Raw genomic sequence first — 22,583 nt, 5'->3', positions numbered from 1 at the left:
TTTTTCACGGAAATGTCAAACGCAAGTACCCTGGATTTGATTAAATTTACTCACCGTTTACGTGTTCTCAAATAGCACAACAACAGGATACAGTCGTTTTAGTCGTAATTACAGACTCGTCTTTTGTACAAACCCAGCTCAGTCACACGTGAAACTAGAAACGGCAGGACAAAACCGCTCATTCAATTTCACACTTCCTGCCTGCAGAAACTTGTTTTGTAAGTTTGACCCAACCAAAACACGAATCCTGCACAACTGTAGTCCTGCTTGTACTCTCGCACAAATGATGTTTTGCCCGGTGCCATTTAACCCTTTCCTTGAGCTGAAAAACAACCCGTCACTGTTTGTAGTAATTACAATTTGAATCAGTTCCCAACCTCCCATTTGCAGTCAGTCCGGTCAGTGCTGTGTGCTGGGCGCTTCTGTGTGTGTTTTGTTTCCCGTAGGGTGAGCTGAGGTTTTGCGAAAATGTCCTATTAATGTTTGTCACAGACTGTAACATGATTTATTGCGCTGTTTTTGCATTCTTGCGCCGAGGGTGATGCCGATGAAGTTCAGTAAATGAAACACATGTAAATAAGGGTGAATGATGCAATTGATTTTCTATCGGCTTTATTTCAATAGTGCGTTCAAGTGGGGAGCTCACGATTTTGAAATTAAATTCATTTATTGACACGATTCAATTGCTTTTAACTTGGTTGTACCCATTTGCCACAGCAGCATGAAAAGCTTTAACCTCAATATGAATTTCAACAACTCTTGTTCATCCTTTCTTCCTCCTACCGAGCAGCCTTCTCACTGCAAGTGCCTATCGATGAAAACTGGAGCACTAATTTTTCATTCGAACTTCCGCTCGCCTACCCGTCACAGAAGGACATTGAGCATGTCGTGCTCCCTCTGGTTGGAGATACCGCACTTTGAAGAAGAAAATTTCGCTCGCAATTAATGTTTCCATAACTCGTTAACCTCTTAGACCCACGTCATTGGACACTGTGGCACACGCCGGGTCTTTGGGGCGAAGAAGGTGGGCCGGAAAAGGCCTTAAGATAACAAGGGAAATTTGTACGACCGATTGAGTTTCGAAAAAGTTACAAAGTTGAGAACGGCTGGGCGGGCACGTAAGTTGGGTAGCCCGGTCCTCACCAGAGACTGTCCCTAATTAAGACGGATTTAATGCCGCGGTTTTGCGAAGTAGCACTTTTATGACAGGAAGTTGAACAGCTTTTCTCCGTGTTGGGTAGGAGAAGGGAGGAAGCTGGCAGCGATGTGGGCGTGAAGGAATTATTTTTGTTTTGTTCAGGATCTTCGTCCTGGTGGTTACTCAAGTGTCAGATGTTGTGCTAAACGAGGAGTCATGCTGAGGTTGGAAAGAAGGTCACAGTGTAACAGATGACGTGCTTGAAATCTGAACCTGATTTACGTTCATGGTTGATGAGTGACCAATTCTGGGCATATCATAGAATTTTCTTTCTTTTTTCTTTGATTTTTTTTACGTCGATCTTGTTTTCCGTATTAAGTACCATTGCTACTGACGCCAGGGAGGCAGCTCCACCACCTGGACCTTAGCTATCGACCCATCAACTTATGGACCAGGGACCAACAGCTTTATGTACTTCCCTTCCGAAGGAAGGCGTGATCAGAGATTTTATGCCTCAGAAAATCCCGGCGGTGCCAACTGGGATTTAACCCAGGCCTATTGGGGTGAGAAACAATCACTTTTACCGCTACACTACCGGCACTGCTATTTGAATTTTCTTGTTAACATCTAGTGGTGTGATTATAGTTACACGAGTTGTGTTTAAACCGTCGTATTACTTCCTAATATCCTTTATATAGCTTAGCATTTGCTACCATATTACAAATGTAATTGTGCAAATCGTGGATGGCAACATAATAGTCTAATACTGTGGCGATAGTTGATGATTAACCTGCTGCAAACTATGGAGTTAAGGCGATGATGATGCCGTACTTAAAGGGTGATACGGTCAAAATTTGGTCAAGGGAAAACGCGTGTAAATCGGTGAAATCGTTTATTTAAAAAATCAAATTAAATTTCTTTTTCAAGTTCAATTAGTATAAAATTCAGGAAAAATATTCAGTTAGGCTTCCGCTTTTCCAAATCCGAATTGCCGGGCCTTACGCTTGACCCCTGCCATCAGATTTTGTACAGCCACCTTGTCCACCTTCTTCGCCGCAGAAAGCCAGTTTGCCTTGAACTGCTGCTCGCCCTTAGCAGTTTTTTTGTTCTTCTTTAGGTTCCGCTTGACAATAGCCCAGTATTTCTCAATTGGGCGGAGCTCTGGCGTGTTGGGAGGGTTCTTGTCCTTGGGAACCACCTGCACGTTGTTGGCGGCGTACCACTCCATGGCCTTTTTACCGTAATGGCAAGATGCCAAATCCGGCCAAAACAGTACGGAACAACCGTGTTTCTTCAGGAAAGGCAGCAGACGTTTATTCAAACACTCTTTCACGTAAATTACTTGGTTGACAGTCCCGAAAGCTATGAAAATGCTGCTTTTCAAGCCACAGGTACAGATGGCTTGCCAAACCAGATATTTCTTTGCGAACTTTGACAGTTTCATGTGCTTGAAAACATCTGCTACCTTTCCCCTTCCTTTTGCCGTATAAAACTCCTGTCCCGGAAGCTGCTTGTAGTCGGCTTTGACGTAGGTTTCGTCGTCCATTACCACGCAGTCAAACTTCGTCAGCATCGTCGTGTACAGCCTCCGGGATCGCGCTTTGGCCGTCGTATTTTGTTTATCATCGCGATTTGGAGTCACTACCTTCTTGTAAGTCGATAGTCCGGCTCGTTTTTTGGCTCGATGCACGGTTGTAGACGATACACCCAGCTTATTTGCGGCATCTCGGAGAGAGAGGTTAGGATTTCGCTTGAAACTACCGGCAACTCTCTTTGTCGTCTCAGCGGCTTCCGGTTTTCGATTTCCCCCCGATCCAGACTTCCTGGCTGTCGACAAACGTTCCCCAAACACTTTAATTACATTTGTAACGGTTGATTTGGCAACTTTTAGCGATTTTGCCAACTTTGCGTGCGAGTAACTCGGATTTTCGCGATGCGCGAGCAAAATTTTGATACACTGCTCTTCTTGCTTGGACGGCATTTTGACAACTGAAGAGTGAATTCCAAAATCAAAATAGGAGCAACATTCTACAAACACACACACCCAAAAAAGGAGGGGTGTGCAGGTTTTTTAAATGCAAAATTGAAATAAATACGTCAAGTTGATATTGACCAAATTTTGACCGTATCACCCTTTAGTTTGGGTTCAGAAAGGGGCACACCACCAATAGCTAGTACGGGTGATAAATAACATCCGAAGTAACAAAGCTGTACCCAAGTCCACAGCCATGGCCTTGCTAGACGTTGAAAAGTTGTTTGACAATGTTTGGCATGACGGACTTGTGTACAAGCTGTGTAACTTCAACTTCCCATTCCCCAAAATCAATCGTAACTTCCTCCAGCGAAGGTCGTTTAAGGTATCGTTGAGTGTATTCGCTATAATTATTGAAAAATTATATTTCAAAGCTGCAAAATGTTCCTTCAAATGCACATGAATTCCTTATGCATTGTTCGGGTTGACTTAAAACCAGAAGGTTAAACTTGTTGGAACAAACCACTATTATAAAATGAGTAGGATGAGTGTTCTATACGAAAACCCATAGTGACATGATATCTCTTGTCTTGACCTAAGATCATCACTGGTTATGGGTCATTTTTTTTTTCAAACTCATCGCTGGTTGGATAAAACAAGACCGCGGACCGTACGTAGGTCAGGCCTTATCTAGAAGTCACATTTTCAAAAGATTGTGCTGTGATAAAGTTCATGTGGTAGTAAACGTCATTGTAAACTGCCTAATGATGTGATTAATTGTGAACCACTCTTGTTCTAGCGCTAGAATTCATAACCTGAATAAAGCAGTTGTTGTTTCATAGATCAAAGTTAATTACTCAAATCTCCTTAGAAATACTTAACTTAAGATAGTATTGCCAATCGTATCAGATAACCAGTCTTCACTTTCCGGTAGCATTTCGCTTTGTTGGCACAACGAATTCCACATACCACCAGTTTTCATATTGCCATTCGACATCGTCATAACAGTCGCCGAAGAGAGCTATTGGAGAAATTCTTCGAAATTGCATATTAAACCCCGAAGCAATGATACACATATCGGAATCCGTTCGCTGCATGTGCAGAGCGAGGATGTCTCATTCCTAGTCAATATTTCATCCGCTTGGTCAAAGATTATACTTATGGTTGGTTCGTTTTAGATGGAACATGAAAACGGTCGTTTCAAATGCGGTCGTTGGCTCGTGATACATACGAGCTTGATGTACCGCAAATTTAATCTATTGGTGCTTGAATTGAATTATTTCTATTTTGCTGGTTGGAATCAATTCTGTACCGTGAATTTCATCACACATACTCATACCAACTGTCACCTGAAACAAATAGTGACTCGAGGATTTGGCAGTAAATCATAAATGCCTGCACGATGGCGATTTGCAAGGCCCAATTTTACATCCCTCGCAAACATGCCATCGTCAACACCCGAGACCGATAAGGAGGATGCTCCATCAGCAATCAAAATTCCGATTCGTAGCACGTCAGCGAATCTTTTAATATGTATTTCCGTAGCATTACAACCACGCACACAAAGTTCAACGATATATGAAAGAAGCGACGTGTGTAGCACACCCTTTCCCCTGCGACGCACGTTCAGAAGTATGTACTGCAAAATTCTCATTCTTTCCAACGCCATTCGACGGCGCACATTTTATGACAACCGCGATAAACTTTTTATTCGCTTTACGTACGACGATGAGGTCCGGGAATTTGATGGTTCTACTATACCATTATATATAGATATACACTCCCAGTTTATGGCAATGCAACTGCGCGTACAGGGGAGGTTTATAACGCACCGTTGTCGGTCGTTCCCGGTGGTGCTCGTTTCGATTCTGGATTGTAAACGGTATTTATGGGTTTTAAAATGGGAAAGGGATGCTATGAACCGTTCTGCGGAACGATCATCATGGCTGGGATGAAAAACAAATTGTATTTGGAACGAGCCGAAGATCTGAGGCTTCAGTACACACCTTTTTATCAAAGGGATAGTTTGACCTCAATTCAGAGCTTGACGAATGCTCACGGCTCCGTTACACCTTTTCCTCTCAATTTTCCACACCTGACACCTACTTTTCATAAGTGCACAATCAAAACAAAAGCTGTCGCGACTATCAAGACTGAAAAGACTCCCCATAACAATACCCATCCGCAAGACTAACGACGGCCCAAGGTAAAAAGAAAAATGCTGCCTAGCTTGGCATCATTGCAAACAACAATACCCACAGCAAACAACCAACACCAGCGGACCACCACATCATCTTGAATGGTAGAAAACATGGAAAGATAAAAGAATAACGATAATGAGGAAGACTGTTGTTGTAATCTTGGCTGTAATTGTTCCCAGAATTGGATTCACTGACGGGGAGCCGGGGGTGGGTTCCTTTCAATTGGGCTCACAAAAGCGCATCGCCAACAATCAAGCTATGATCTTTCCTTTTCCTTTATCCACCATTGCCGTCGACAGTGGAAAGGGCTATTGCTCCCAAGGGGCGAAAGCGATGTACGGCAAGGAGAGAATATTTTCTTTTCGGGAAAATGGTTCTGTAATTGTAAGGCAAAGCCATCGCGTTTTTCGTGAAAGCAGGGGTCCTTGCGAGTTGCATGATTTGTAAATGAAGGTTCTTTCGTTTATTGTATCATTCTACTGGTTATCTTGATTGTTTAGTAATGCCACGATCAAACATCGATATTAAAGTGATTGTTTGACTGATTCATAGTTTGATACTAGCCTACAGGGGATAAGTTATAAACGACACGCAAAACTTCCATTTATTGAAAATGTTCGCGAATTTTGCAATACGAGCAAATAATCGGTTTACTCCACTCAATACAATTAATTGTAGGTTCTATTCATACTTCAAAAATTTCACCTCATTTACACTGACCTTTTGAAGTTCATCCTGTTTATATTCCTCAGCTAGAACTGAATACAGTTACTCTTCAAAACTGGATATTCGGCCATTTTAGCCCTGTAAATTAACAATCGGTACGGTTCCTTTCATCCGGTACAGCGCTATTAGTGGTCGGTTCTGGTATCTTTTGACAGAAATGTGTTTACAATGTCTTTCTCTTGAAATCCTGTGCACTCATTAAAAAAAAGTTTATGTTTTCTTGAATTTATGGAGGAAAAAAACAAGAGAACACAAGATATGAAAACCCGACATGTTCTGGTACGAGGATCACAAAGGAGTTGAAAATGGCCAAAATCACCGCCTTGATGATGATAGGGGTTTACAACCCATTGTAGCACGGATACCAAGTCCGATAGCAGTGGACTCTCTTCTCTGTTTGTCTTGATCAAGTTTAATAACCTCTTATTGTCCTCAACACGTCGCTGTATGAAGGACCAAAAACGGATTAGGTGGATCGATAGGCAAAGTCGCAAAGATACGCATCTACGGGACAATGAAGAATCTTCTTCCAGAAACATGATTGCACAATTGGTCAAAAAGACGGGCCCCCAAACAGGAAGATGTCCCAATGAGTGGGAAGAAGAGCCCGCCCTTTATCCACGAAATGTTATCAACAGGGAGTTGGCATTCCCACTTTCCCCGTCCCACTCTCCCGGGTGAGCAATACTCTGAACCTTGACAGATCTACCAAAGACCTTATAAGACTCCCTAACACCATACGAAGACAGTACCAACGCTCTAGTCTGCCTTTAAGACCAATTGAAATCGCCTTACCAAAATTATTCAAGCAAGGATGGTGGATCTCAGAAGTAACGGCTTTGCTAGTAAGATTAATTTTCTCCCAGCTTGTGCTAAGCCGTTCTGGAAACATACAAAAACGAAACAAAAAGATTTAAAACAAGCCTAAGCCAATCCACCACTGAAACACTGAATCGTTTCATGAAGGCTGAAGTGATAGGTAAACACTTCGTCAGCTCCATCAATCTCAGACAGAACAGCATAAGTCCACACGAGGCTGCGTTTGCTGAAAACCCAGCCAACCTCTATCAGATTCCCAACACCTTTCCTGAGGAGTACAAGATCACAACTGATGAACTGTTGCCTATATCAAATCATCCAAAAATATGAAGACCCCAGGTTTCAACAACATCCTCAATCTGAAACTCAAACATTTGAGTTCCAGATTATTCAACCATCTGGATTAAAGTCAACTAAAGTCATACCCATCCCGAAACCTGGGCAGGATCCTTCCTCTCCTTCAAGTTACCGATCCATCAGCCTTCTCTCAGGGTTATCCAAGCTGTTCAAAAGGGTAGTTTACAGCCACACAGCAAAAAAATAATTTTGATATCACATCAAAGTGGATGCACTACAATCATGTCGAAAATTTCATGTAATTTTTATGACCACATAAATAAACAAATGCAGTAAAAGCAGCGTAATGTCAGTTCATGCATTGTATTAATGATAATGTTGTCCTTTTTAGCAAGTAATATTACACCATATTTTCAACATGATTGTAGTGCATCCACTTTGACGTGATATCAAAATAATTTTTTTGCTGTGCAGCTTCTAACATCTGCCGAAAAAAACAACATCCTACTAGAAGAGCAGTTTGGTTTTAGAAAAGGTCGATCAACCGTCCACCAACTGAGACGAATAAAAAACAATCTTAGACGGAACAAGGCTGTTTCTAAAACATCTACTAAGACATTTTTTTTCCTTGATTTGTTTTCCGTCGATCTTGTTTTCCGTGCTGAGCACCAATGCTACCGACGCCAGGGAGGCAGCTCCCACACTTGGCCCCAACTCATGAACCGGGGACCAACGGCTTTACTTCCCTTCCGAAGGAAGGCGTGATCAGAGATGTTATGCCTCAGAACATCCCGGCGGCGCCGACTGGGATTGAACCCAGGCCAAGTTGCATCGATACGGTCTTCCGATCTTCCTCGTGAAGAGCATATAATATTGTCTATCGGACAGGACGTTCCAGGTCTCTTTGAATGGCATCACATCGGATGCCTTCAACATCGGTGTAGGTGTGAAGTATCCTTCGGCCCATCCTGTTCAATCTATTCACTTCCGATATTCTGGCTCTCCCTGAGGGTGGATCGTTGCCTCTGTTCGAAGACGGCACATCAATCGTCTGTAAGAGTACTGACTACCAAACTCCAGAGAGTATTGGATGTCCTGTCTGAGTATTTCAATAGCTGAAAGATCCGTATCAACGTGGCGAAGACCCAGGTCATAATTTATCCACGCTCAAAATCTCCAAGACTTGTTTCGTCTGAGAATAACAAAATCTGCCTGGAATCTTCCAAAGAGGTAGTATAGCTCGGACTGACTCTTGATAGGGAGCACGTTGACTAAACGAAAACCTACTACAACATCTTGATAAGATCATTATATCCACTTATTAACAGAAAGTACACCCTGTCCCTGAATAATAAGCTTGCTGTCTACAAGCAAATCATCCTTCCCTTAATCGCGTACGGTATGCCAATCTGGGGGAGCCCTCACCTTAAACCAGAACAAGATCCTTAGGATGATCCTAAACAGTTCTCCACGGATGCGAAATTCTGAGGTCCACTGCCTGGCTGGTCTTCAGTCTCTGGAAGAACGAAGAACGGTCTTCTTGGAAAGATTCAGAGACACCTGTCTGAGATCACATCTTTAGAGCATACGCGATCTAGCACGTTAGGTTAAGTTATACTCGTAGTTCGGTAGGTTGTCACATTTTTCAATTAAAAAAAAAAAAAACACCCCTTGAGGGGTATTCTGTAAACTAGATGAAAAACGCATATCAAAATCAACAGAAACATACGTAATTTTACTACTACTACTACTGTGCTCTGGGATTTTTTCGGCAGATGCGGTAAAAGCCACAAAAGCAGCTAGTAATGATCAGTGGCAGCAAGCAAAACAGAAGTACCCGCTTGCTTGAAAGTACCCATTAAAGAGTAAGAAAGACCCATTTTGAAAAAAAAGTGTCTTAACTCATTAAATGAGTAAACAATCTTTACTCATTGATGAGTATGATGAATACTTAAAAAAAAATCCCTTTTTGTTGTTTATGTAGATGAGAAAAATGTACCCACTTTTTGGACTTTTTTTTTTGCTTCATGGGGCTACCTGGCATTAAACCAATCAACTCATATAAAAATATCTTAAATAATTAGAACACTTAATACTCTTTATTGTATATAATCATAATAATAATCATTTACAACAAAAAAATCATTTATCCGCGTTCAAATCCTCGTTAAAAATCTTTGATCAATCAAAGCATAAAGTTGTTCTCCGGAAGAACATTTTCAGAACTCGGTCCGCGAGAGATGCTGCTCATCGCACAGGTCCAGATCATACTGTTTTTTTTTTCTTTTTGGAGTTCTTCACTAGCTTGAAACGGAACACATTTTCAAATCACGTTTTCTAAAATGTTAAACACTCTGGGTCTCCACTTCGTGAGAGATGTGTTGACATTGCTTGAAAATATATTTTTTCACATTTTTGTTTGCAGAAGACATTTTCTCAAATGCCTTTCACCCGCCTACCCTATCGGCAACGATCCAGTAGAGTAGAACATCAGCTACCAGTGGAGAGTTCGGTTGGCTAGCGGCATCCAGAAATAAGTCGAGTAAGCGAGTGGCATCGCCCTCACCTGTCGGCAACGATTTTTGGAAAACCAGCCACGGAGTTCGGTTAGCTACTTCATAAGCAGCACCCATCCGGGCCAACCCAATGAACATGTCAGATCTGCCTGGGTTTGATTATTCGGCCGGTCGTGAAATCCAGGACTTTTGGACGTGGATGTGGCCAACAAACTCGGTGTTGTTTGCAGTACAGTTCGGAATACACGCATTCAGGAAGTTTTCATCAAGTATCGGGCTATTAAGCAACCGAACCGGACTGTATAGCAAAACATTATGGCCAAAACACGGGCCCTAAATCTATATGACCAAATTCAACGAATGCATCGTCATGGACGATGAAACCTATATCAAATAGGACTTCATCCAGCTTCCTAAATCTGTTTTTGCGAACAACTTTGCCGGTTAGCTGATGATTTGGCAGGGAATATGCAGCTTTTGCCAGAAGACTTCGATTTTCATCATAACCAACAATATGAACGTACAGTTATACATCAACGAATGCCTGAAAAAAAAACGAGAATTGCCGTTCATTAGGCAATTTTGAACAGATTTGGCGAGTTGCCACTACAGTAAAAATGCGAATCAGTGGTATTACGGTAATGGCGTAGACTTCAATGAGAAAAGGATAAACTCCCCAAACTGTCCGAGTTTCCGGCCAATCGAAATGTATTGGGGTATCATCAAAGCTAAACTGAAGAAGAATGGAAAAATTACTAAGGCTCCCATTTGAATTCAATTGCCATATACTGAAAAAAAGAGACGGTTGACCAGCAGCTTGTGCAGCAGTTGTGCAGTTGATAGCCATATCAAGTCCAAGGCTCGAATTTTCATTCGAGAAGAATAAAAATCACAAAACCCATATTGTATCTTTAAAAACAATAAATACATAACGTTTTCTTCTAATAACGTATAATTCTAAACAAAACAGATTTTAAGATACATTCGATTGAAAACCTACTGATTTTAAACTGGAAGGGTTTTATAACGTAAAGAACGAAAGTAAACTCGATGTTCACTATTGGGTTTTCCAGATTTCACATGTAACGATAAAATCTTTGCTGGTAAATTATAAAAAAAATCTCACATTGGCAAAAAATTATCTTTACAAAAAAAAAAAACTAGTTGTTAAATAACCCCTAATTGAATACTCTCTCATTCTCTGATGGATAAATGCTATGAGAAACTCAAATATGGTACCGCCGCTATTGAGTTTATAAAATAAACATGATAGAGTTTGCTTGAGAAATTTTTGTTATGATGATAATATTTTCGAATTCCCAGCTTAGGAAGACGTTTTACTTTGTGATATCATCAAAAGTTCCACTCGTTCAGTTAATACTTCCGAAAAGATTATAAAATTATGTGTTGTGCAATTGTTACATTCAGATTTCACTATAGTTTCATTATAGTAATATAAACAATACCAAAAAAACCAAAGCAATTTTCGCAATCACCACTGTCTCAGTAGGACGAACGGAATAGCAGCGGACATCCCGAATCTAGTCTAGAAGCGTACAAAAAAAGTAAATAAATTCTAATCGCTTCATTTGGGGCGGGAAACGCTTCTCTTCCCCCAATCTTCCTTTTCCGCTGATGTCTTCCACTCGGATTTGCGCCATGAGATAGACATTGTATTTGAGAATTTTATTTTTTCGGGGATGATTCTTGTTTTGTTTGGTCACATCATTCTTCCACTAAAGGTTGATTGCTGTCGTCGTTCGTTTGTCGGTCCGCTCTGCTCGTAGTCTACATCTGTGCCGTAGCTGTTCTTTTATTCAGTTTTTGTTTTCTCATCCTTCATTTTACTTGCTACTTGAGGTACAGATAAGCAAGATGATCCTGGCACATTTGGGCGGTATCTCCGTCACCTCCCGGTTCTAAAATAGATTTCCGGCTTTCTTTTCTATTTATCATTCATTTCCGGTTTTGCAATCGCGTCGTCCATTGGTATACAATCGACCATGGAGTGTACAGTGGGGGAGCACTCAGCATAAATCCGAAACACATCATCAATGCCGATGAATGAAAACCATTTAAATGGCGTTTAAAGGTGGAGCAAACCGACACATAAATATTTTATGATTGACAATGCGAATGCATGTCATGCACGTTTATGTGTTTGTAGATGTTATGGAAATTCTTACAAAGCTTTCGAATATTTATGAGATGAACATTGCTTATTTTAACATAATTTTAAAATCAAAATTTTCGTAAAACTTATCTATTTCATTGAAATTGGTTAGATTTGAATTCACCACATATTCTAAGCAAAGTATATTGAATATTTTGGCTTGATTCTGAGTCTTTTACTCAAAACATATAACACAAAACCTTTTACTCATTCCTGAGGTGAAAAAACTTGCAATACCCGTCCTGCTTTATTTCCGTCAACACTGAGAGGTACTTGGATGACACTACTTGAGATGATTTATGATCCTGACAAATCGAATAACGATTTAGATGTAGAACCCAACCGGATGCAGCAATATACACGATCGTCATCGTATGAGTTAACATCAACACCGAGGGCAGACAGCAAGCTTCACCAAGATGCATAACCACGCTATACTCATATGTAGGACACCACTCGATTCGCTCTATATCCGTTCGACAACCCACCATCACCCACACGGGCGGATAATGTTTAACCGCCCACAAAAGAACGCTGTCACGTGCAGCGCGTTTCTTGTGATATGGACCGGACTGGGTGGAAATCGTGCAGATGATGATTATTGATTGCGCCGTGTGATACATGTTTCGTTTTTTGTTGTTGCGCTAAATCTCCTGCTTATAGTGCTGGCTAAAATAATGAGGATTAAGTAATAACCAGCGGTGGCAAGAGAACTGAGGTTTAACATTTGACACGGTTCATTATTACCCTAGAAAAGACACGCACAAATAAACTAGCAAGCGACCAAAATGACTTGACATTTCTGAACTGTTTTCAGCCAGCGACATGTTTGCTCATAACAGTGCACAAAACATCGCACTGTACACAATTAAAATTATTTTGTAATTTTACACGAATTTCCATGCACATAAAAAGAGCATGCATATTCATTTAAAATTAAATGTCACTTGAATTTTACATTGATGGCTTAAGATGCGGACACCTTGTTATTTTACAGGACATTTAGAACTACAGGCATTTCGCTTTTTGAACGAATTTGCATAGAATCGAACTGATTGTCAAGTAAGTGGAATTATCACGCACGCGGAATAACCTGCCTTCACACACCCTAAACTTCCACCACTGCATCAAAACGATAAGTCAGGAGAAAAAAGGAACGACGAGCGCATTTTTGAATGTTTTTATATTTTTCCTTATCAATTTATTTGATTTTCTGAACGAACTAAAAGTGCTCTCTGTATAAAACCGTATGAATAGTTATAACAACTTGAGAAACGGTAAAATGTGATATGAAGGGCTTGGTGGCCATAGAGCAACCGTTTTTGCTCAGGGTTGCTTCCACTCACTTGCTATAAAAAATGATTTTCTGAATTTTGAAATCATTAGATGTTATAATGAAATTTTTTACTTGTTAGATACAAGAAGGGGTTGAAAGGCAAGTGTTTGACTCTTAAAACCTGTCAATTTTGCTACCAGAGTGTTACAATCAGCGATTTTATGATTCGTGAGCGTTCACTCAAAGTGAATTTGACAGGTTTCATGTGTCAAACACTTGCGTTTCAATCTCTTCTTGTATCTAACAAGTACAAAATATGAGTATAACATCTATTAATTTGAGAATTCATAAAATCATGTTTTATAGCAAGTGAGTGGAACAAACCTGCTGAGCAGAACATTATGAGTCTAATCTCAAGCCCATTCACATTCAAGATTCGTCAATCGTTTTATTTGTTAATATGACTACATGGTAATAACAGCAACTCGATGATTAGAAAGGAGCTCGTCTGCCTAGTGACAAACGTTTTTGCTTACCGAGCAGAAGACCCTGAGTTCAATCCCAAGCTCCGTCGCGTTATATGATCGTTAGGACATCAATTCTGCTTATCGTTTATTAAAACGAACTCTGCTGTAAGCCCTACTCTCTTACCCTCTTACCTTAGGTCTCCTCAGATTCCATCAAAGCGAGTGTTACGTCAACACATACCTTCCCATTCCTTTCTAGACCTGCGTTTAGGCGTAGCTGGCGCTGGTATTGCACTGCACCAGTGCACCCATAACTGATCATACGAACTAAAATCTGAAAATTTGCATGGCTTGAAATAATTATTTTATAATAAGTTAGTTTCAAAGTTTAATTGTATAGTTGCGTTGAAAAAGTAGGAATTACTTATCTCAGCATGATTTAGGCTGTTTGGCCAACACCGGTGATATGATTGGGTACAATTATCTTGATAATTTTTGTTTTTGTTGCCATCAACGTAGTACTGAGAATGTTCAATATGATATATGAATAATATATGAATGTTTAACGAAAATATTAAATTATGTTTTGTTAAATAAAAGACATGAATTTATGAAAGGGTCTCCATATACATTGTCAAAGAGCCAACAGTATCCAAAACCCAAGCTACTTAAAATTAAATGCAATCAACTTATTTGATGTTTTTAGCTCTCAACTCCTTCTTAATGTTCTCGACCGTTTCAAGCATCTTACCATGCCAAACGCTCAATTCAACAAAAAGATTTTCAGTGTTTTTCAGAACGTGTTAAAGATCAAAAAAGTCTTTTACTATCCAAACAATACCCGTTGGAACAACTTCTTCAGCTAAGGGATAAAGGTGAATCTTGGGCATCGCAAGCTCTAAATGCTACCGTTCGTGAATCATCCGTTCCATCAGAGAAGACATTAATACTTAAAACAAGACTTGGATTTAGCAAGTCAAAATATAAGGGGATAGCTAGATTTGCAAAGGACGGATAGGATGTGAAGCTGTTTCAACCTTGGTTGAAAATGACTCAATATAGGGCAAAGATAATTACTCCATTCAGTCCACCAAACTGGAACAAGGACTATTTGGTCCTAATGTTGTCAAATGTGACGTGAGCAAGATCCTTGATCTCGAAGAAGTGATTCAGACAGTCACATATTTGGAGAGCGATAGAGTGGATTGTTCCCTATATATCACAGCTGGACCGGATTCCGCTACAGGGTTCACTCACTACAATCAACAAAGAATTGCAGGTAAAGATGATTCCTTATTATCAGTTTTTTAAATCTTTATTTTGGAGATTTTTAGCCGAAGGCTAGTTTATCTCTTGCCTTATTATCAGAGCATTCGATGTCATTATTACTAAGAACTGCAAATAGAGAAGAAGTGTGACGAAATCCGAATCCTCAGTCGGATATGTTCTGCAGGATTCGGTCTATGAACTAGACCAAAGAAACAGACCAATTGACGAAAAAAAAAATGTACGATATGTTCTTCGAAGAAGTCGATGAGATCAACCAGAGCCCTGAGGTAGTGTCTACAGCCGAATATAAATAGGAAATTCGCTTGTCAGCACTCTACACTTTAATCGATGGAAAAGCGCCCAAGAAACAGTGGGTAACCGTGACACACATGCTTGTCCAGTATGCGTAGCAGGACCAAATGGAAGAATCATTTTTCCTTTCAAAATTAAATGCTGTAAAGTGGCTGATAAGGCAATCTGCGTAAAAAGCAGTGAAAGGACAACCTGCTCTGTCACATCTTGAAGTGAAAGCAGAGGCCAGGAAAATTGCAAATCATCTTGAGGAGCAAATAAATGCAAATTAACCGGCCGAATATTGGAGGATCTGGTAGCTCCAACAACGGAAACATGGTCCGACGATTGCTCACACAACCAAAGGTATTTGCTTTTATCCTCAAAATTGACGAAGAACTATCGAAGAATCTCCGGCTCATTAGTTCTTTGTATCTGAGTTCGAGAAAACTGGATTCAAAGAAAGTCACCGAGCTGTATTCAAAACATGAAAAGGGTGTTTTAAATGCGTTTCCCTTTATCAGAGGAACCTTCCACAAGTATTAACACCTTGCAGAATTTGCCGTAAAGCTTTTAAGTTTCTAGTTTAATCGGTTTTCTGTAATTTAAAATATCTTTTTATTTTGGCAGACGTTGAATTTCGTCGATCAGCAGCGCGGTGAAAAGTGCCACAAGCGGTACAAATACACCCAGCCTCATTTGAGTCGTAAAATATCCGCCGAAGACAACTTGTCCGACATGATGAGGTGTGCTTTGATGTGGTCTGATCCAAAAATGTCTTACTTAGCAATTAAAAAATGTAGTCATAAAAAACAAAGAACAGGTGATGACATTTTTGAAGCGCAGATACTTTATAGATTAAACAGTAGAGAACACAGATAGTGAACATGAGCTTGAAGACAATTCTGACAGCGACCATGATTCTGACAGTAGCAGTAGCGATAGAAAAAGCGATTAGATTCATGAAGATACATTACATATTATTTTTTTTTTGAAAAGGTCACTAGTGGCCTAAATAATTGATTTATTTTTACGTCTCCAAGACATCTCCTTTTTTTAATTTCAAATAAAGTACACTGAGTCAAGTAAGACCGAGTGTAAGAGAGCAAGGCCATTTATTTATTTGAATGCTGCGAAGCTGCGATATAAAAGAAACTCCATAGATCCATCTACATCATCTATAGTAGAGTTCATCAGCTTTATGAAGTTTTCTATTTTATCACACCCACATTTCAGCATTGAGATTTTTAAATTATCATTTCCATTTGCCCTTATATACAATAAATACCATGTTTTTAGCAGGATTTCAGAGATACGTCTCACAAACTTAAAAATAGATAATTTTGAGATAAAAGTGCAAACCCAACTTCTCGCATTTACTCGGAACTGTTTTCATTCTGTTTCTACAGATTTTTGTGCAACTACAGCATGGTTCCGTTTTTGACAAAAGTGAAATTTTACTTTTTAGCCTCCCATAAGTGTAGCTAATTTCAAAGCTGATATCTGATTACGTCCAAAGCTTGCATCTAACCCAAAGTTTGAGGTTTTTAAGTGCAGAGAATAATCAAATTAATGGCATTGAAAACATGTTTCCAAAATCGGAACATTACTGTAATTCCAAAAATAGCCCAACGAACAATTTTAGCTGCAGACTAGTTTATACAGGCAAAATTTAGCTGTATAAGCCAATGTTAATGCTAATCTGTAGCTTAAATTGAATAAAAAACTAAAAAACTAAATGAATAAAAAACGAAGAATTTGTGGAAGGCTAAAACTTCTCGTGTTTTCTCCAATATAAAATAATTTTCATTCGATTTGTTTGGCTTTTTCCGTAGGATGTATTTAATACTTTTGTTATAGCCGTATTTTTCCGACAGCAGTCAATTTTCTTTAAATTTCGCAGGCTGTCAATCAAAGGATATTTTGCATTTTACATGATTTTTTTAAATCATACTAAAACAATAAGCCAATTAATAAATATGGGGTTTGGAGCTTAAAATATCAAAAACCAAAACATTCTAAAATTTCCTTAAGTCGACACCATTTTCATTAAATTTTGTGAGCTTTTTACCGTAATAAAAATTATAAGGTTTTTTGATAAAAGTACAAAATATAACATCTTTTCGTATTTTCCCCAGGACGAAATCATTTTCATTCGATTTCTTAACCTTTTTTTCCATTTGGAATGGTATATTTCATAGATCAGCTTCAGCGAATAACAGAGATAAATAAAGATGCATAAAAAAATAATTGATTTTGATGATGAAAATGTAAAAAAAACTCCAACTTTCCGTATTCTCCCCAGGATGAAATTATTCCCATTTAATTTCACAAGGTTTTTACCTTAGAAATGATATGAACCATATTTTTTCAGCCAGTTTCAGAGGTTTACCATTTAATGTATTTTTCCGTTCAATTTTCTCCATTGTGCAGTGCTTTGATTGTGTAAGGATCATTAAAGTGCATACTAAATCGTTTGATAAACCAGATCATGATATTTGGTTTTTGGATTATGCTATTGCAGTGATCAGCAAATGACAACTTAGAATCGTGAACAACACCTAAGTCCCTAACTTGAAGATATCTTTGGACTGGTTTTGGCCTACAGTAATTTCTAGTGAACTATACAGAATTGCCTTTTTTACATTAAGTTCTATCAAATTTTTCTTACACCAGGTGTAAAGCCGTCAAAATATTGGGATGTTTGAAAGTCAGATGCTTTGTTTATTTCCATGAAAAGTTACATGTCGTTTATATATATTGAAACATGAAGGAATTTCAAAATGTGTTCTATATCGTTGACAAATAAAATAAACTGTAATGGACCAAGTTGTGAACCTTGTGACACACCAGATGTGACATTAACTATGGTAGACACATTTCTTTCAAATCTTACTGTTTGCGTTCTGCGTGAAATGCTTTACTAAAGTCAGCATATAACGTTTGAACATAGTTTTTTTTTATCCATTACGTTTAGATAAAAAGTTACAAATTGTATCAAGTTAGTAGCTGTGGATCTATGATGTTTGCTAGTAATTAAAGAACACATTGTCGTTTAGGAATGCATGATATTATAGCAATTCTACGGTAATTTGCTAAGGGAAATTGATGTTATTTCAGCCTAAATGCCTTTTATTTGGACCCATACATAAATTCAGTAATCAACTAAATTTTCAATAGTCACCAAAAATATCCATTATTACCGTCCCAATGACGCGTACATCTAGAAAAAATTGATAAATAGCAGATTTAGAAACATAGGCCAACATTAGAGCCATTTTCCCTATATCAGGACTTTTCCCATTTTTAAAAATTGGGATTTAAAATAGTTCCTTCCAAATTGGAGGAAGAACACCGGACTCCAGAGAGGAATTCAATAGCCAAAATAAAGGTTTTTCTAGCTCCTTTGAAAGTGACTTTAGAGAAATATGTTGTAAACCATCTGGTCCATCACCCTTTGAAGCATCAAAGTTTAAAGAGCACGAATGATTTCATCGACGGATAAATTATCAACTGTAATGTCCATCATTGGCTCTTGGAGATATAAAAAATATGGATATTCTCGCCCGATCTCATCAAGAGTTGCATACATGTCCTGAAAAAACCGCAAATAAGTTACTGATCTCATTAGGCGTGTTTCCAGTCCAGTTGTTGAATTGCATTTTTGATGGACAGCTCCTTGATTTATGTTTGTCTTTAGCAAACTTAAAATATGATTTTGGGTTTGACTTAATGATATTTTCTAACTGTATATTGTGTTCTTCATATGCAGTTTTTATCTCTAGATTCAGCTGATCACATAAGGTCAGATAATATGTAATATTTTCATCGTTATTTTTTTCTCTTAAAAACCATTTTAGCTATTTGATTTTTATTTCTTAGTTAGAAAATCTGTCTATTATTGATGCTTTTGTATTTTTTCCCTTTCTTCGCTTCATTTGCACTGTCTGCTCTATAGAGTATTTAAAGTACCATACATAATTTGAAAGAATGCATCAACTGCTTGTTCTATGTTACAATTACGTAGAAGAGGTTGCCAGTCTATGCAGTCCAATTTTTTTTATTAGTCCATTTTATTAGACAAATTATTATCCAACATTTTTTTCATGTATGAATATAGAATATTCAATTGCATAGGAACACTTCTGTTGGGAATTTGCCAACTTACACAGGGAGATTTTCAATACAATAATATTAGAACTACCGAAGACGTGGGATTTACGTTCATGAATTATATTCCTGGAAAAAGGTTCAGGAAGGATGTAACGTTAGTGAACATGTTTGCATCTTAATATTAGTCCATTAGTAATTTCCTTTTGTAACTTACGTTTAGTCCCGTTGTGCTACACTTGCAAGCGATCGGAATTACGGGTCGCACGAGATCGTCTCGTTTTGTCGGTGGTCGTCGTAACAGGCAATCTAGCAAACAATTTATCCGTACAGAATCCTATAAACCGTACTAAAGCAATCTAGATTTAAGTATTTACTTAGTATTTTAGATTATAAATTTTACTTTCACTGTAGGTTTAGGATGTAAGTAGATTTTAGGTTATGACAAGTTCACTAGTTTTTATCAAACACTATGGAAAAGGTATTAATTGTAAATGATAATTTTAACGAATTTTAGAAATAGAATTATACCTAGCTGACTAGTAATTTAATTTAATGACTTGAACTTTCAACGGAAAAAAGTAACTAAATTTAGACCGCAAACTCATTGATGCCGCACGTTAAATTGTTGTTTTATGTTTTTGTTTTTTGCCTACTATCAATTGTTTATCCATGACGTTTGCCCAACGTCCAAGGTGCGCATCTGCGCCAGGGGCGTACTCAACAACTTCATTTTCTCAGAGTGGAGTTGGGAACTCAGATATGACAAAATCATCAGCCATAGTCAATATCAAATCTTAATAACTGTTATTTTGATTTTTGATTTAAATATCTTGATTTAGTCCAATTGCTGCACATTTGTCGAACAGAATATGAAGAGTCTCATTTTCCCCTGCAATCAGAATCAAAAAGGATTCAACAATAAAATTAACTGCACGTTGATTAAAATCTCCGTATATGTGAACATTTGCTTCAGCCGAAAATCCTGAAATAATGTTATCTGCCAAACTAAAAAAGCAATCGAATGATTCTTTTTTGCCTGTTTTGAAGGAAAATAAACTGCTGCAAAAATGTGAATTTGATCTCCAATACAAAATTTAACCCAAACATGGTCGAACTCCCTACATTTGCAAGGTGGAATGGGGAAAAATGCACTACAATAATGGGGCAGTATGACTCTCATTGCCTACTTATAAATGATCATAACCAATTGAGGCAGATGAACGCCTTCGTTTTTGACTGCCTCCCGTTCCGAACGTAGTTGTGCAAAGGTCTAAGACCTCTGAAAAGACTTCGGAACGTTTTGGACCATTTCTGAAGAAAGAGTAAAACTTAAACGAAGCTTTTTCAGTAAAGGTTCATGTTGTCTCCAACTTAGGAGAGCGTTTTGTCCCAAATGTATAAAGAAAATGTTTTTTTTATCATAAAATAGAAATACATAATAAAACTTAGCGGTATTTTATCAGAAAGATGTAGCTCTAACCTCAGTCAAGTGAGTAATCTCTTTCACCGACGCTTAATATGGTTTTAGCTTTTATTTACATTATCTGATAACATAGAGAACTGCATTTTTTTTTAATATTATAGTCACTTTAACTCTCTTGGGTCATTCGTGACTTGTCCGGGGGTGTGATTTGAACTCGTGACTTTGGCGTGAGAGGTATGGATGCTTACCACTACGCCGGGGTCGGTATCAAATTGACATATCAGTATCAGAGAAGCAAACATAGATTTAACTTGTTGGGTAGCTACTTTGCTGTAAAAATGTATTTTAGGCTCTGTCGGTAGCACAAAGATGAGCAACAGAACGGCGATGATGAGGTATGATGCAGGTAAGTATCAACTTTCCCTATCTTTCCAGGTTGCGGTTTTCGTTCAGGTAAGTTCAATAATTTCACTAACACTTTCTTCTCCCTTTCACGTATCCACTACTATTTATTACTAACTTTTCCTAATAATACATCCAGTTCACTTTTTATTCATACAAAATTCTCTAGCAATCAATTCTTCACCTTGTTTACGTTTCACAACGATGACGATTCAGCAAGCAAGAGCCCACACCAACGACGAATCGAGCTTTTTATATCCGAGGGGTGATCGGAAGTAATTTTTCCACCATGTTGCCATTTCCGAAGGGCCGTTAACGTCATCCTTCAATGGTTGTCGGAGTCGGTCGACCTATCAATGTTCGAGGGGATCGGTGGTGTCCACGTTGCAGGTTGACATGTAGGTGGTTCTGCGATGATCTTTCGTGATGAATAATGATGATGCACGAACAGGCTCAAAACGAAGGAAGTGCATCTTTTTCCAACGGTGCATGCTACCCCTGGTACTCCTTCGCTGAATACTGCATAAAAAATACTTCGTAAACAGAGGTTTTAGTGTTCCAGTGTTTTCTTCAACTGGTAGATTAACATAACGACCAACTTTTCCTAATTAATATTATAGTGCGGAAATGTTACTAATGCGCACTCAAGACTTGTTTGCACGTTACTTTACAGATATAAATAATTAAAATACAAAGGGTATTTTTAAAAATTGGTAGTTGGATAATTACGACTCGGGCTGAAAAAAATCTTCATTTTGCAACCGGGCAACAGTGGGTGGGTAGATCACCTTTTTGTGGTACGTTACGGGATGTTAGATCTACCACCGATTCCTACTCTTGACTACTTCAAACTACGGGAACAGGATTTTTCAGTAATCAAAGGAACACATCTTAGTCCTTGTTACTTTTTATGCCTTGTTGATAGTGATAAGTTCTCGGGTTGCCTGGACCGAGGATGATCTTGAAACAAGGAAACAATGAGTTTGTGAGTTCCCTAGTTTGAAGTGGTTAAGACTAGGGTTCTGATGCATGGTCACTATCGGTGTAATTCTTTAATTTTGTTGCTAAGGAATCCAATTTTGGCTGACAAAAGGGCCGCGCCTTTAGAGGGTGCTCTCACTCTTCGAAAGGTATAAATAGCGGAACCTTTCAATTAGAATTGATTCCTAGCGATGAAGGCAAGAATGACAACTGTATCTAATCCGAATACTTCATCATTTCTCAATAGTGATGAAGTAATACGACAGGTACTTAACTAAGGACAATGGATAAACTGCAATAGATCAATTACTGGTCGCAGTAGTTTTATGTCTCGAACAGAGGATAAATAACAATTTCATATCTTACATGAAAGAACATCTTTAGATTAACTTATATCAGCCTTCCTTACGGCTGAATTCATTTATTTAAATTAAGTTAGTTTATTTTCAGTTCTTCGAACAAAGAACATCTTCAGATTTATTTTAGATTGATTTATGTTTTACAGCCTTCATTCAGACT

General features: G+C 38.5%; 1 protein-coding gene across 1 annotated transcript in view; it reads left to right on the top strand.

The window, feature by feature from the left end:
* Positions 1 to 22,583, top strand: part of tei (teiresias) — a 282,830-nt gene that overhangs the window by 171,796 nt on the left and 88,451 nt on the right. The window lies entirely within an intron of this gene.

This window comes from Ochlerotatus camptorhynchus, unplaced genomic scaffold, assembly GCF_037179485.1.
Source record: "Ochlerotatus camptorhynchus isolate MF236.1 unplaced genomic scaffold, CSIRO-AGI_Acam_v1.1 ptg000329l, whole genome shotgun sequence".
NCBI classification, from domain to species: domain Eukaryota; kingdom Metazoa; phylum Arthropoda; class Insecta; order Diptera; family Culicidae; genus Ochlerotatus; species Ochlerotatus camptorhynchus.
The sequence above is the reverse complement of the archived record's forward strand: the minus strand, read 5'-3'. Positions and strand labels throughout refer to the sequence as shown.